Here is a 15,339-nt window from a genome sequence, read left to right as displayed (position 1 = left end):
CAAAGGATATATCACCTAAGCCTAAATATCTCTAATTTTACTACCATAGTCATTATGTGAGATGCATGTTGGTAGAAACAATAATTTTCTTGACTCATTTTAAAATTTTGGTTCATGGAGCTTTGTGAGTCAGGCATTCCACAATACGCAATGCATTTCTTGTGTAGTTTTCCAAAATATTCTGTGATACTCTCAGGGTGACTAACTAGTTCTTCCACTATCTGAGTCTGGAACCTGCCTTTTCCACAATCAGATTTTCATTGTTAATGACAGATTGCAGTGAATGATCTCTTTGTATCAAGAGCTTGTTTCCAGAGATAACTGAGTGTAAACCATTGCCTGTGGATGCATACACAGGGTGTCCCAGGACGAATGGCCAGTATGTTATGTTATGTTATGTTATGTGGTTTATTCATCTCATTACATACAATTTTCAAATCATTTGATTTGATGTACAGGAGACATGTCAAGGTTTACAAAAGAAACTTTTTTTCACTTTTTTAAGAGAATTACAAAAGTTTACATTATATTTTACATTTCTAAGTTACAGCTACACATGTACATAAAATAATAAATGTATTACAATCCCTGTGTTCAGATTGTGAAGCTGTCCTCAATGAATTCATCGACAGAATAATAACACTTTTCCACCAGGAGAGTAAAGAGCAATCTTTTCAGTGAACCAATCTCCATTTTAAATATATTACTGCCTTTTATTTTATTGAAAATTTTTAACCCCATATACTCTGGCGTTTGGGCATAAAGTTTTAAACGATGTGTTGGAAGTTTGAAGTTATCTCTGTGGCGAGTGCTGTAGTTGTGGTCAAAACGGAAATTGTCTAGTGTATGTTGATTTCTATATAGGAACACCACCATCTCATATATGTAAAGTGAGGGGATAGATAGTACTTTTAAATTTTTTAACAGTGGTCGACAGGATTCCCGTTTTTTTGCAACACACATGTTTCTAATTACTTTCTTTTGTAATACTAGGAGCCTAGTGACATTTGCTGAATTTCCCCAGAAGATTATGCCATAACGAATAACTGACTCAAAGTAGCAGTGATAAACTATCTTTCTGGTATCTATGTTTGTGGCACCTGACAAAATACACATTGCAAATGCTAAGTTGTTCAGTTGATTTGCTAAGTAATCTATGTGTACCTTCCAATTTAAATTTTTGTCAAGATTTAGGCCTAAGAACTTCACGTGGTTTGCTTCTGTGATATCCTGATCATTGCAAGTTATCTTTATTTCACTCCTTTCTACTGATTTAGCTTCAAATTGCATCATTTTGGTTTTAGTTACATTTAGTTTTAGTCCATTTTGATAGAACCAAGATTCAAGTTTTTCTAAAGTGCTTTTGGCTTTTTCTGGAATATTTTCAGATACCTCACTTTCAATTAGAACTGATGTATCATCAGCAAATAAGACTGAATGAACATCAATAGCAAGTGGTAGGTCATTTACGTAAAAAAGAAACAGATAGGGACCCAATATCGAACCTTGTGGGACTCCTTGGGGAACTGTTTTCCAGTCTGATGAATAATTGGTTCCATTTGAAGTTAAAATTACTCTTTGTTTCCTACCTGACAGGTAAGAGCTAAACCATTTTAAAGCAGTGTCTCTGATTCCATACATCTGTAATTTGTGGAGGAGTAATGCATGGTTCACTGAATCAAAAGCTTTAGTCAGATCACAGAATATACCTGTGACCTTTCTACCTTTATCTAACGTGGAGCATATTTTTTGGATAAACTCATTTATAGCGTTCGCAGTGCTTTTACCCTGTTGGAATCCGAACTGGTTTTTAAAAATTATATCATTTACAGTAAGAAAGTTATTAATTTGTTTTGCTGCAATCTTTTCAAACACTTTAGAGAAGACCGGCAAGAGAGAGATAGGGCGGTAATTCCCCATATCTTCTGTCGATCCTATCTTGAATAGAGGTTTGATCTCACCATATTTCAATACCTCTGGAAAGCATCCCTGTTCATAAGATTGATTTATAATAGTTGACAGTGGTTGGGAAATAATATCATACACATACTTGATTACAGATGTTGTTATTTCATCCCACCCATGTGAGGTTTTGTTTTTTAGAGACAATATTTCCTTTTCCACATCCCTTTGGGTTATTTTTTCAAATTGTTTAAAAGATGTGTTCTGGCTGTTTTCCAAATTTGTGATGCCCTGATAGAATGTCATATCCACATCCGATCTTACTACGTTTAGGAAGAATTCATTGAAACAACTTGACATCTGAACAGGGTTTACTATAATTTCATTTTCATGTCTAATTTTCAAAATCTCATGAATTTTTACTTTGGCTCCTAGTTCAGACTGAACAACTGACCACACTGCTTTTGTCTTATTTCTGTGTTCTCGTATGAATTTATTATTTGCCATTTTTTTAGCTGCCGCTACAACTTTCCTAAATACAGCTTTATACTGTTTGACATAAATGACAAAATCTGGATTTCTGTTTGATTTTAACTCATTGTGGAGCTCTCTCTTTCTGGCACTAGAGATCTTTATTCCTGTTGTAATCCATTTGAGTTTACCATTAACCTTCTTTTGCTTATATCTACGAGGAAATGATTCATTAAATACCTCTAAGAAACAATTTAAGAATTTGCCATAGTTAACCGAGCTTGAACTATTGTAGTCTACAGGCCAGCTTATTATACTTAATTTACTGCGGAATAAATCCATTTTACTTTTACTGAGATCCCTTTTTATACACACTTCTGGAGACTTTAGGTTATTTGCTTTTGGGAGCTCAATAAACAGAGCTGAGTGATCTGAAATACCCAAGTCTAAGCAGTATTTGTCCTTATTTCCACTGTCAAATATGTAGTTAGTAATAATATTATCAATGCAGGTCACTGATCTGCTGTTTTCCCTAGTGCCTTCAGAAAAATTTAGCTTGAAACCAGATTTCTGAATTAAGTCACGAAATTTTGTGGAATCATTGCTTTCAACTAAGACATTTAAGTTGAAGTCTGCTGCTATAACAACATTTTTCTTACTTTCTTTCTGGAGTTTTTCCAGGAGGCATTCGAATTTGGTTAAAAACACTTTTGTTACCGCACATCCAGGAATTCTGTAGATTGCTATAACCAATGTATTCAGATCACTCAGCTCTACAGAGCAACTTTCAAACACGCTCTCTTCATTTAAATAATTAAAACTATCTCTTACTGTATAACTTATGGAAGAATTGACAAGAATGCAGGAGCCTCCACGAGATTTGCTTATTCTACAAAAGTTAGCAGCTACCTTAAAATTATTAATACTATTTAGTACTTTTATACTATCTTCTGTTAACCAGTGTTCATTTAGGCAGATTATTTTAATATTTACGGATTCTGAAAGCAGAATTTTTAGTTCGTCGATTTTTGAGAATTTACGATTTGGTAGTTCTGCCCCTAAGCCATTTATATTCAAGTGCATCAATAGATCATTTTTTCTTTTAGTTATTTCGCGTGCATCCTTTGTTTGGTACCTAAACTTTTTATTTTCAGTTTGAATTTTTTCTTTGTCACCCCTATCACAATGAATTAGTTTCCCTTGCTCCTTAGGACTTTACACACGTCTATGAACATTTTACTAAGGTTCACAGAGCCTAATCTATTCAAGTGCAGGCCGTCTTTTCCCAGACACTTGCAGTTTAAGAATTTGTTTGGGTCAATGAATACTGCACCGAGTCTGTTGCACTGTTCCCTAATGCCGGTATTTATTCTGTTGATGTAAGTATCACTTACCGATCTTCGATGAATGATTCCACTAATTACCAGCCTGGCTGTTGGGTATACAGTTTTCGCCGATCTAATCAGATTCCGCGTTTCATTCACGATTTCTTCCTCACTGTTACTGCGGATGGAGTTTGTGCCCACGTGGATTAAGACACCTCTGTAATCGTCGGTACTTAAAGTTTTGTTACCAGTTTCGCCCGTGTTTCTTTTCGTGGACAATACATTCTTAAAGTGTTTGTTGAGCTGATGCGATCGGATTCCAGGTCGAACATCGACCTTGCAGTCCGGCACAATAACATTTTTTAATATAGAATCGCCTATTAACAGAAAATCGTTTTTGTCATCTTCTTTGTTCGTTGCACTTTTACATTTGCCCTTCTTATTATAGGAAACTGTTTTCCATTTATACTTATCACTTGTTTCACTGACAGAGTTCTCTGTTGTATTATTTGCCGTATTACACAAATGCGGATGTTTGCCACTTTGTTCAGTAATGGGTTGATTTCTACACACGCAGGATTTTCTTTCAATAACCAGTTCAGAATTTTCTTGTTTCAATGCTAAAATTTCCGCCTTCAGCGCTTCAATGTCACTTTGAAGCAATTTAATAATTTCTTCTTTTGAGTTCACGGTACTTACGAGTTCGGCCGTCTCCATACGCAAACAATGTGGACACGACCATGGAAACTCGTCTTTTATGAGTTTTAAATTCACTTTCGCGCATTTTATGCGAATGCTGATTTGAAGCAAAAAACCTCTATGAAAATATACCGTATTCCAAATAGTTTCCGAGATAGAACAAGTTTAATGTACTTGTGAGGGAAAATCTCAACTGCATTTATTCTAATTGCTGGACTTGCTGTGGTAGTGCAATGAACTGGCCCCCAAGATAGCCAGACCTTACACCACTGGATTTTTGTTTATGAGGTTGGATGAAGTCTGCGATGTACAAACAAAAGTTGAATGTGTGAGATGAACTGCTTTGTCACATAAGGGGCATTGTTGCCCTCAGTAGCGAACATGCAGAAGCACTTAAACAAGCAACAAAACATGTTCTCGCAAGAGAGTGTAGTGCTACTGACTGGCTTTCATAGTCCCACCTAGGGAGCATAAACTCCAGTTCACCTTGAAGCTGAAAGCCCAAATGAATGTGGGATGGTATTTACTCAAAAAGTACATGATACCACATTTCAATTGCATTAACAAACACATTTATTCCTTCAAAAGTACAGTTGTTAATGACAATGACCAGATTATCTACTATGAAAAACTTTCAGCATATAGTACCAAATCAGCACCTACAGTTACCTACCAACAGTTCCATGGCAAAGTTAGTTATTCTATTTTTGACACAAAACATAGTTCAGATTTACATGAAAAAGTCACATTCCACAATTAGCACTATCCTTTAGTAATTTATTAAAGAAAAATACATTGCAGTAGTTCAATTAAGTCAGTCCATGACAAGAATCACCATGTCCAACAATAGCTCACTCCAATGACAATGACATCACACATCTCCCTGTTAATTACAACATAATTCAGTTAACATGTTCATTTATCTGCTACACAAAAACCACTCAAAAGTTATTAAACATTAATAAGACTGAGTTTTGTGGATGTCAGTTCGCATACAGAATGCAGTAGTGGCATTAATCGAAACTGTGAGTGAAGCCAACATGAGCCTCATTCATGAGCTTTCAAACCATTAACTGTCAATCTTCTGAGATGTCTCATTACTTGAAAACAAGCATATGAGTAAACTGTTGTTTCGTAAATTACATTATGCTTTGAAAGTCACCTAGGCTGAATTTTACTATTTTGGATATCTCACCAGAATTAATGTGATTTTGGCTTACAAAAATGTTACTGGTTGGAAATTTAGAAATATACATGGTCACTATTATTCTTCTGCAATATCAGGTTTACATGGTTGTATGAGTGCCATATTGCAAATTAGGGTAAATTACACAAAATTGTTAATCAGTCAGTTAGTTAATCAATGCTCTATGTTAACGGAAAAATTAAAGTATTAAAAGGATGTAGTCACAATTTGGAACAGTTCTGACAAAACCTGTCATGGAAAACAGTAATATCCTGGAGCATTTTTATGTTAATTATTGCATATGTTAATTAATTTCTGATGATTCAAAGTACTTTTTAAGAAAATGGGACTGCCGTACTTTGTTGGTGTGGGTCACCTTTCTCAAATATACTGATAAACTCATAGGGTTTTGCATGTTGCAAACTGTAGTACTAACATCAATCAAATGTGTTTTCTATTTCTGAATTCTGTAAAGAAAACTAATTACATTAATGTAAACACAACAATCAAAATGATAATCAGACCAATAAATTACAGTGAAATGAAGTCTAAATGAGATCTTGAGATTTTCATGTAAGTGTACATGTTAATGGATAAAAATATTGAAAATAAGGAAAAAATTAGGAAAAGTAATTGTTTATTTACAGGAGTAAAAAAACATAACAGATGGGAAGATTCCATTTTGCTATGTGACCAGTGCATCGATGCATTTAAGTTAACAAGGCATATTCAGACATTAATTGTTAACTGTACAACAGGTGTAAGTGACATGGACAGTAACGCTTACTGGTAAACGTGTTAAAAATATGTATTTTTCAATTGACACTTTGTAAAATACATGTAGTAATGTGAATTAATTGTTGTACATGGATAAACCAGACAAAGCACTGAATAATATAGAAAACAAATATCTCGGAAACCATTCGGACTAGGGCATATGCCCGTATGAGGTTTTTTGCTTTAAATGATCATTCCTGTCATATCCCTGAATACTGATCATTCCTCCTGGGCCACCCTGGATAAATTTTGATTGCTTAATACCTGGGCCTCAATAGTTGGAAGTGTTGGCCATAATATTCATTTGGTTGGATGTAATCTCATGCTTCCTTGTGAAGTTGAATTTAGGCACCACAGATTTCTCTTGCTCATGAAATTAAGAGTCAGCATTCTGAAACAGTATGAATACTGTCCTACATACTTATTGAAACACTAAAAAACAAGCCTATAACTAAAAACATGCTACATTTCTTTTATTTCAGTATGTGGTTGGAAACAAATCTAATATTCTATCTTACAGAGTGGAGGAACACTATATGATGCTCAGTCCGTGTTTGCAAAATAAATTTGTACATAAATATTTTGTAGATCACTGATATTGTAGTCATATCTTCTCAAAAACCATCAAATGATTACTTTCAGGATGAAAATGGCTCTTGATTGTCATCGCCTCTGTGGTGTTTTGTTAATGTGTTCTCTCTCTGTTGGGTAGGATGATTAAAAAGAGTGGCCAGTGAAGTTCAGGTAATTGTGTGTTGGTATTCAGTAGGAAGTTTGGTCACGTCAGTCATTAGACTGATATTCAATAAACACATCTAACAGAAATTTTCATTAAACAGTGGAAACTCCAGGTAATAATATCAACAAGATAGGAAAAGACAGATTGTTACTTACTGCAAACAAGACTCTTTAAAGTAACTTCCACATCAAACTCAATAACAGTAATCTGGTATTTGAGAATTGGACAGAAACAATAACAGAATGGTACAGTAGAAGCAAGGATATCTCCCTGAACACTCACTAACAAGAAAATGGGTACAGCTCATACAAACAACACAAAATGTATTTCAGTCGCATTCCCATTATTTGAGAACAATCATAGCCAGTCTTCTTTTATCTTCTTGTGACAATAATCACAAAAACACCTAAAAGTGCAGTTATTTGTTTTGACCACCCAATGATCATTATCTGTCTGCCAGAATGCAAATGCTTCAATTGGTGACATTTTATTATTATTTCAGTTGACTCTTAAAAGAGCTTGTGGAACCACTAGTTATTCTCAATTTTCTTGTTCTCGCTATCATCTCAAAACTTCTTCATCCTGTCACTATTCTAGTGTCCATACACTTTTGATTTTCAAAATCCGTTATGTTAGTTGTTTGGAAGTGAACTTATGAGAGCTGATTTTCTATCCATATCACAGTTGTGTAGTTGCCAGTGGGTCAACAGTGATCCTTGAGATGTTTTTGGGTGTTGGCTGGCCACTGTACATTGGTGGTATTCGTGGTGGTGGTGGTGGTGGTGGTGGCGATGAAGGTAGATTACTGCAATGAAATTTTCATTCTGCAGTGGAGTGAGTGCTGATATGAAATTTCTTGGCAGATTAAACCTGTGTGCTGGACCGAGACTAACTCAAGACTTTCGCAGGAAAGTGTCAATGCCAGTAGGAAAGTAGGAGACAAAGTACTAGCAGACGTAAAGCTGTAGGGTAGGTCGTGAGTCATGCTTGGGTAACTCAGTCAGCAGAGCACTTTCCCGTGAAAGGCAAAGGCCTGAGTTTGAGTCTCTACCTGACACACTGCTTTAATCTGTCAGGAAGTTTCATATATCAGCACATATTCCACTGCAGAGTGAAAATTTCATTCGGGTAACCTCTTCAAACCTGTGGCTGAGCCATGTCTCTGCAATATCCTTTCTTCCAGGAGTGCTAGTTCTGCAAGGTTCACAGGAGTGTTTCTGTGAAGTTAAGAAGGTAGGAGACCAGGTATTGGCAGAAGTAAAGCTTTGGGGATGGCTCATGAGTCAAGCTTGGGTAGCACATGCCCAAGTTTGTGGCTCAGCCCGGTACACAGTTTTAATCTGCCAGGAAGTTTAATGACGACAATGATGGTGATTATTATTATTATTATTATTAGTAGTAGTAGTAGTAGTAGTAGTGGTAGTAGTAGTGGTAGTAGTAGCAAAAGCAGTGGTATTTATCAATCCCTCATTGCACTGAAAGTTCGCATACAAAGATGTGGAACAAAAGGAGAACTAGCAGCTCCAGGGTCTGTGAACTCGGCATTATGGTTGAAAAGTTGTGTGACAGTAGCCTAAATCAGATGGTCAGAGTAAGATAAAACCCAGGTAGCTAACAACTGTAATCAATCACTGAAGAATATTCCATGGAGGATCATCATAGTCAACATTACTAAAATGGGGTGAGGAAAATAAAACTGCATGGACTAGACAGTCAGTTAGTTTAAACTTTAGATAAACAAAAAATATACATACAAATTTAAAAATACATTAAAGGGCAAGGGAAGAAAGTAATTGGGGGCCACTCTGGATACGTGCCACATCGAGAGGTCTTTGCTCCACATCCACCTGTGACACCGAACACTGTGGTGCATTAAATTTTGTTACAAAATCCATTTTCCCTGAAGAAATGATGACTCTGCTAACTGCTATCCCATTTTCTGCAAGTATCTGGAGTAGGGTGATAGACAGGTTGACAGCTCACCCCAGATCAGCCAGAAAGATACATACTGTGAGAATACAGGCGATTGTGAGATGACTACCAGAGCTGCATTGGGTGGAGTCCTCTTGATGTAAAAGGAACTCATGGGTAGGTCTTGTGTGGCCAATAAGTAGTTTGTACAGTGTGATGGCATCTTTCAGAGAGGCTTGGAGTGAAGTACGCCATGCTCTGGTTGTCCCTTTTATTGGTCTTTAAGTTTGTCTTCTGTGGTTGCTACTTTAGCTAATTTGTCAGTGAGTTCATTTCCTGGAATACTTATGTATCTTGGTGTCTGAATGAATATTACAGTGGTTCCAGAGCTGGGGAAGTCATCTTGTGGTCTTGAATCTTAGTGGCCAAAACATTTCTAAGGTAGCACTAAGATATGGCTCGTAAGCTCATGGAGTAACCACAAAGCAGGAAGTCTTTTGTGGAGAGAGTTTTAAGGTATTGCAGAGCACATGCAGGGTGTCTACATGGACAAGGAAAAACAATTCCCGGATTTTTCCCGGATTTCCCGGTTGAAATTACACTTTCTCCCGGGTGAAAATACACTTTTTCTGTGTTAAGTGACAGTATACTTTTTATCGGCATTATCAATCCTTTTATGGTTTTATACACCGGCGTAGAATTTCCCGACACTTTAGAAAATGATACTCAGGGGAAAAAAACACGTTTTGGAAAGATCTTTGATGTGCAGCAACATATACACCGCACATTTCCGTGTTACGAAGGTATAAATTCGAGTTCCACCAAACACCGCATGTTACTTTCCGAGGCATTATTAAAATCGAGATTGCGATGCGCTTTTGTAAGCCAGTCACAGCTCATGTCACCTGATCTCGCCAGCTGATAACTGCATTTGACACGTGATGTAGTCGGCCAATTGCTAGATCACTCTTAGGTAGCGCGAACACACAAATAAGAAAAATTAATGGCTTAAATTAATGTACAACTGTTGCTACAAGAAAAGCAAAGCTATCACATATAATATTGGTCTCTAAGATTAATAAGCTGCAAGAGAAGCTAAGCTTCCACATATATTGTTGACCTTTTTTGCGCGTCATACATCACATAAATGTGCCAGTAAAATTTTTTAATAACGACGTAAATGTCTGATCTTCTGGGCTCGAAATTCTTCATATGGTCGTCCCCAAAGAGTTGATTTTTAAATGAGAGTCAAACGTTCTGTGATTTAAGAAATTCGTCGTACACTCTCTCACATAGTTTATCTTACATAAAAGGAAATTTACTTTGAAAGTAACGCTTTTCAAAGCAATATTCGCAATATTTTTCCGTGACCTATTAGAAAGGTACGCTTCAGCAGTAACGCCAGGTAACAGGTGTCACTGCACTTGCGCAGCTACGATGACGCAGGAAGCCCGCATGTTCGTACGAGTGAAACATTAAAAGATCTTGCATTAAAATGAATCTAATGTAAAAAACTGTCACGTAACGTTCATTGGAGGCAATTTGTTGTTAAGAAGCACTGCACGCTCTTCGTAAAGCCTTTGACACACTTTGCTGTTGGCAGACGCTTGTATGAGTACTGTGTTTTGTTGTTGTATATGGCACGTTTTCTTTGCGACTTAAGTTTTATTTTCGTTTTTTTCTCTCGTTCATGTTTTGTTGCTGCAGTATTATTCTGCAGAAGTGGGATACAGTAATTTTTTTTTTGTTAGAGTACTGATTCTTACCAGTCAAAATCACAAAAATTTAACTGAAAACTAAAACAATGAAAAATTCTCGGAACTCAAAAAGATTCCCGGGTTTTTCCCGAATCTCCCAGTTCTCCCGGCTCGTAGACACCCTGACATGGCATGGCAACCAACTATGCAGTGCATACACTGCATACTCTCAGCAGAGTATACTTCTCTTGCTCACTTGAAGGTGCAAAAGCATAACTAATGCTGCCATTGACTATCAATCCATCTATGTAGCTGCATGTTGAATTTGGGTGGTTGTGGAGAATCGAACGAAATAAGTGTCTGAGAATGGTGGGAGGAGTGTATCACACCACTGGGGGGTGGGGGCAAGAGTGAGTTATATGTACAGGTCCTTGCAATGCTAACAGGTCTGCCCATTTTTGTGCAATTTGTAAACAGTCTGAACTGCCAGTTGTGAAAGAAAGTAACAAAAATGGGTAGGCATGTAGTAGATTGTAACCACATCATTCGCCAAGAGTTGCTAACATCTGACCCTCAATGGTGGGACACCAGTTTCCACCAGGAGGCTGTCTGCAGGGCATGTACAGAAAGTTGTAGTTGCCAGCCATATGTCCAACTGAGGTGGACTGGGTCTAACAAGCTCAGTACTGGCAGTGATGCCAGCCCATATGCAACATGTCCATAGTCCACTTGGCATAAAGCCAAAACTTTGTAAAACACAGAAAAACTGTGCAATCTGCAGTCTAGGAGGTGCTGCTGAGAAATCTGAGGCTATTAAGCTTCCTCATGCTATCTGCCTTGAGCTGGTGCACACATGGCATCCATGCTACTTAACTGTTGGATACAAGGCCTAAAAATTTGAGAGTTTCAACAACTTCAAAACACTGGTTAATGAGGTGAAAGTTCTAAGCGCAATGCATATGCCTGGACCTAGGACAGTCAGAGGGATATGATATTCTGGATAAAAAAGGGTAAACAGCCCCAGAAACCCCACTCATGCAGTGCAGAGTGAATGTAATGGTGCCAGGTGATATTTTACAACTTCTGCAGGTCAAAGATCACAGTGATCAGGTTTCGGCTTTGCGCAAAAGCATTGCGCACTGCAGGTTCCAGACAAATCAGATGGTCTGTGCTAAATTGGTATACTCAAAAGGCACTTTGAAACTGCAATAAAGTCCTCTGGCTTTCATGCACTGACACTGTTGTTGGTTGACCATTCTTCTGAATATTTATACAGCTTGTTCATGAGAGAGATTGGTTAATAATTAGTCAAAATTGAAGGATCTTTTCTGGCTTCAGTATAAGAATAATAATACCCACCCACCATCAGGAGGAAAACTCTCTTTCCTGACAAAAACAATTTAAAAACCTGAGGATGCACTTTATGCTGTCATTGTTAAGGTGTTCAAGCACTGGATAGTGAATTTCATTGGTTTCTAGGTCTTTTTCTCGACACACTGCTAAGACGCTGTGGAACTCTCATTCAGTACATGGAACACTGTATGATTCAAAGCTTTGTGCCTAGAAGAATGAGGAGTTTTACTTCACCAAACATTTCCGGGTCAGGCAAGTAGGGTGTTGGTTACTGTATATGGACACTTCAGCAAAGCGTACCAGGAAGCATTCAGCAATGACCATACGATCAGTGCACACGTCGTCACCGAGGGAGTTACCAGAAGCTACTATGGACAGTGGGTGGCTGCAAAAACAGCAGGTACAGCCCATATTTGAGATGGTGGGGTGTGGGTTCTCATAGGTGATATATATACTGCTCCCAGCACTCCTGTTTCCTCTTTTTTACTAAAAACTGTGTCTTCACTGGAAGTATCTTGAATTCTATTAAATGTTCCATAGAGGGTTGACAGTTGTGCGTTAAAGTGCCCTGTGATGCTCTCTGATAGCTGCTGCAGCTATTTCTTCAGACAACAGCGGCACAGATGTCCTTCAGAAAGCGCCTGAAGAATACAGTACTCTTGCATCTGTGGCAAGTATAATCATGCCAAAAGAACCTTGTATCATCCCTTCGATATCCTTCTCTTGACTGGTTTCAAAAGTTGGGGCTGAAAATTTGTCAACTGGCTTTCTGAAGTGACAAATGTGGTGCATGTTCCATTGGTTGATGTTTTGAGAAAGAGAGAGTCATAGGAAAGTGGGTGCTGTGGCATAGATCACACCGACAGACCACTGGATTAAGAGTGATATGTTCAGGTTGCAGAAAGTAAAATCTATGGCTGAGTGTGTTCCATGGGCCATACTGAAACGTGTTGCAGCTTCAGTATTAAGTAGGTAGATTTCCCGTTAGGAAATTAATTGCTCTATTACTTGGCCCCTTCTAGTTGTGGTTTGGCCGTCCTACAGAGGAGTTTGGGCACTGACGTCTCCCAGTAGGAGGAAGAATGAAGGCAGTTGATCCACTAGCCCCATCAGCTGGTGTACTAGCTCCATAAGATATTACATACTGTTATCCTAACTGACAGACATAAATGAACAGTAAAGCTTGTAATGCAGTGGTTAGTGTCACCTGATCACTAAAAGCATCAGATCAAATGAGCTTGCAGACTCCTACAGATGCCCTCCCTGAGTAAACGTGATTTGTACAGTAGTATTTGTAATTTTGAATGGCAGCAAGTTGAGTTTCTGAGAAGCGCGTCGCCTGAAGTGCAGAACCATCTGTCGCGTTAATAGCCATTAAATGACAGAGTTCAACCTGGTGGCAATAGTAACCACATCAGAATGTGATCTGAGAAAACAGCAAAGGTGTAACAGAAGTACAAATCACTTTGCTGATGAGTCACACTCCAACTGAATGGTGGTTCTTCTTTGGTATTCAGAGGCTCACCCTCAAAGGGACTGGGGGCCAGATTAACCGGAGCAACAGAATTCAGTTTAACTTTCAATTTATCCTTCTTGTCCTTGTGATGTTTCAGTTTCTGTGAGGATTTTCCTGAACTGCAGCCTATGGCTCTGCTAGCCACTGGTTGGTGATTAACAGCTGGTCTGTTTCGTCTTGGGAGGGGGGGAAACCTTTGCAGGTGTCCTCTTCCCTGATGTTGTTGGAGATGGATAAGACATCTCCAGCTGTACCGATGAGGTGGTTACCACCAGTGTTGTAGATGTGTAGGTCAATGAAGCTCATGTCCCCCTGCCCAACTGAAAAACAGGCATTCACGTGTGGCACGTGTGGCTAGGGCTAGTATTTGCCATCTGATACTAGGTGGGAATTTTGACACAATGTTTGTTATGTTTGACATCATATTGATTGAATGAGTTGTTCAAATTTTTTCTTAGTGCTTTGATAAGACAAGCAATCAATCTTTTATGTTCTTTGTGCTTTGGTTTCTCAGATCCTGTTTATGATGTGGAAGTTTTTCTTGGTTAAACCTCAAGCCAACATCTCTATGTATCAAGTGTACCATCCATAAATAATATTGGCTTATACCATTCCATTGTTTTAACAATTGCAAGCTCATATCTATTTCTTCATTATTACTTCAGCTAACACAGTGCTAAGTTGTGATGTCATGCTTCCATGTGAACAGCAGTAATATACAATAAATATCAAGATAGGCGAGAAAAAATTTGAGATCTGTGCACGAAAATGACCCAGATTTCGAGCCCAATCCCATAGTGAGGCTCTTGTCTATGAGATCACAGCAATCAAATAAGCAATTGGTTGGGATATGATGCAACGACACTGTTTAATGCTTTCAGTGCTTCATTACTGTGGGAGAACTCTTGTACACGGCAAAAGAATGAGGTAATGAATCAAACTAAGATTAAATTGTTATTTTGCTCAGATGTGTTTACCTCTGTGACATAAAGACAGCTATTCTTCATATGTGTACGAAGTATGCTGCATGCCTGCTCTTGTTATAAAAAGCAGTGCATCCACTCGAGGGTTAATCATGAGCCATCCATATCATTTCAGAGATCTTTTCCATGCAAAGAAACTAATCATTCTGTTACAGAATACAATTCTTCTGCACATCCAGAAACAGTCTTGGCTCTTGGAGTTGAATGTTTCCCACAATACATGTCAATCTGTTTTCTCAATAATATAGACATTCATTGTTAATGAAGATTTGGCAGCTGCATAGAGTGCTTCTGGGAGCATAGTTGCTTGTTAGTGGCATAGTTTGGCTTAGGTAAACAAAGAATTTCTTGTTACAAACATTCGAGTTGATTTTGTAGACTTTACACAATTTTTCTGAATGACATAATGTGAAGGACAATCAAACAATTTAAAACCAGAGATGTAAAATAGGCTATAAAGCAATATACAGACTATTTTACATCTCTGATTTTAAATTAGAGATGTAAAATAGTCTTAATATAGACTGAGTGACAGTACAAATCTGCAATAGCTGCTTCATTGTGTTTCCACTTCATAAATGAATTTTATTGCTCACTTTGTCATTGCCAGGGTTCCTGATACTTCACCTACAGATTTGAAGTGCTTAACCTTAGTGATGGTACACTACCCCCTACTTTAGGGCATGTATTGTTTCAGTGGTAGTCTTGTTAATTATTGCTGGATCATCAGCAATGGCAAGATATTTGATAATGGTTATTTTACTTTTTGTTCCCATATTT

The 15,339-nt window shown here is 37.8% G+C and overlaps 1 protein-coding gene across 3 annotated transcripts in view; it reads right to left on the bottom strand.

Moving 5' to 3' along the window:
- The window catches only part of LOC124777049 (protein N-terminal asparagine amidohydrolase-like), a 137,641-nt gene that overhangs the window by 78,400 nt on the left and 43,902 nt on the right, over window positions 1–15,339 (bottom strand). The window lies entirely within an intron of this gene.

Source organism: Schistocerca piceifrons, chromosome 2 (genome assembly GCF_021461385.2).
Source record: "Schistocerca piceifrons isolate TAMUIC-IGC-003096 chromosome 2, iqSchPice1.1, whole genome shotgun sequence".
NCBI lineage: Eukaryota > Metazoa > Arthropoda > Insecta > Orthoptera > Acrididae > Schistocerca > Schistocerca piceifrons.
The sequence above is the reverse complement of the archived record's forward strand: the minus strand, read 5'-3'. Positions and strand labels throughout refer to the sequence as shown.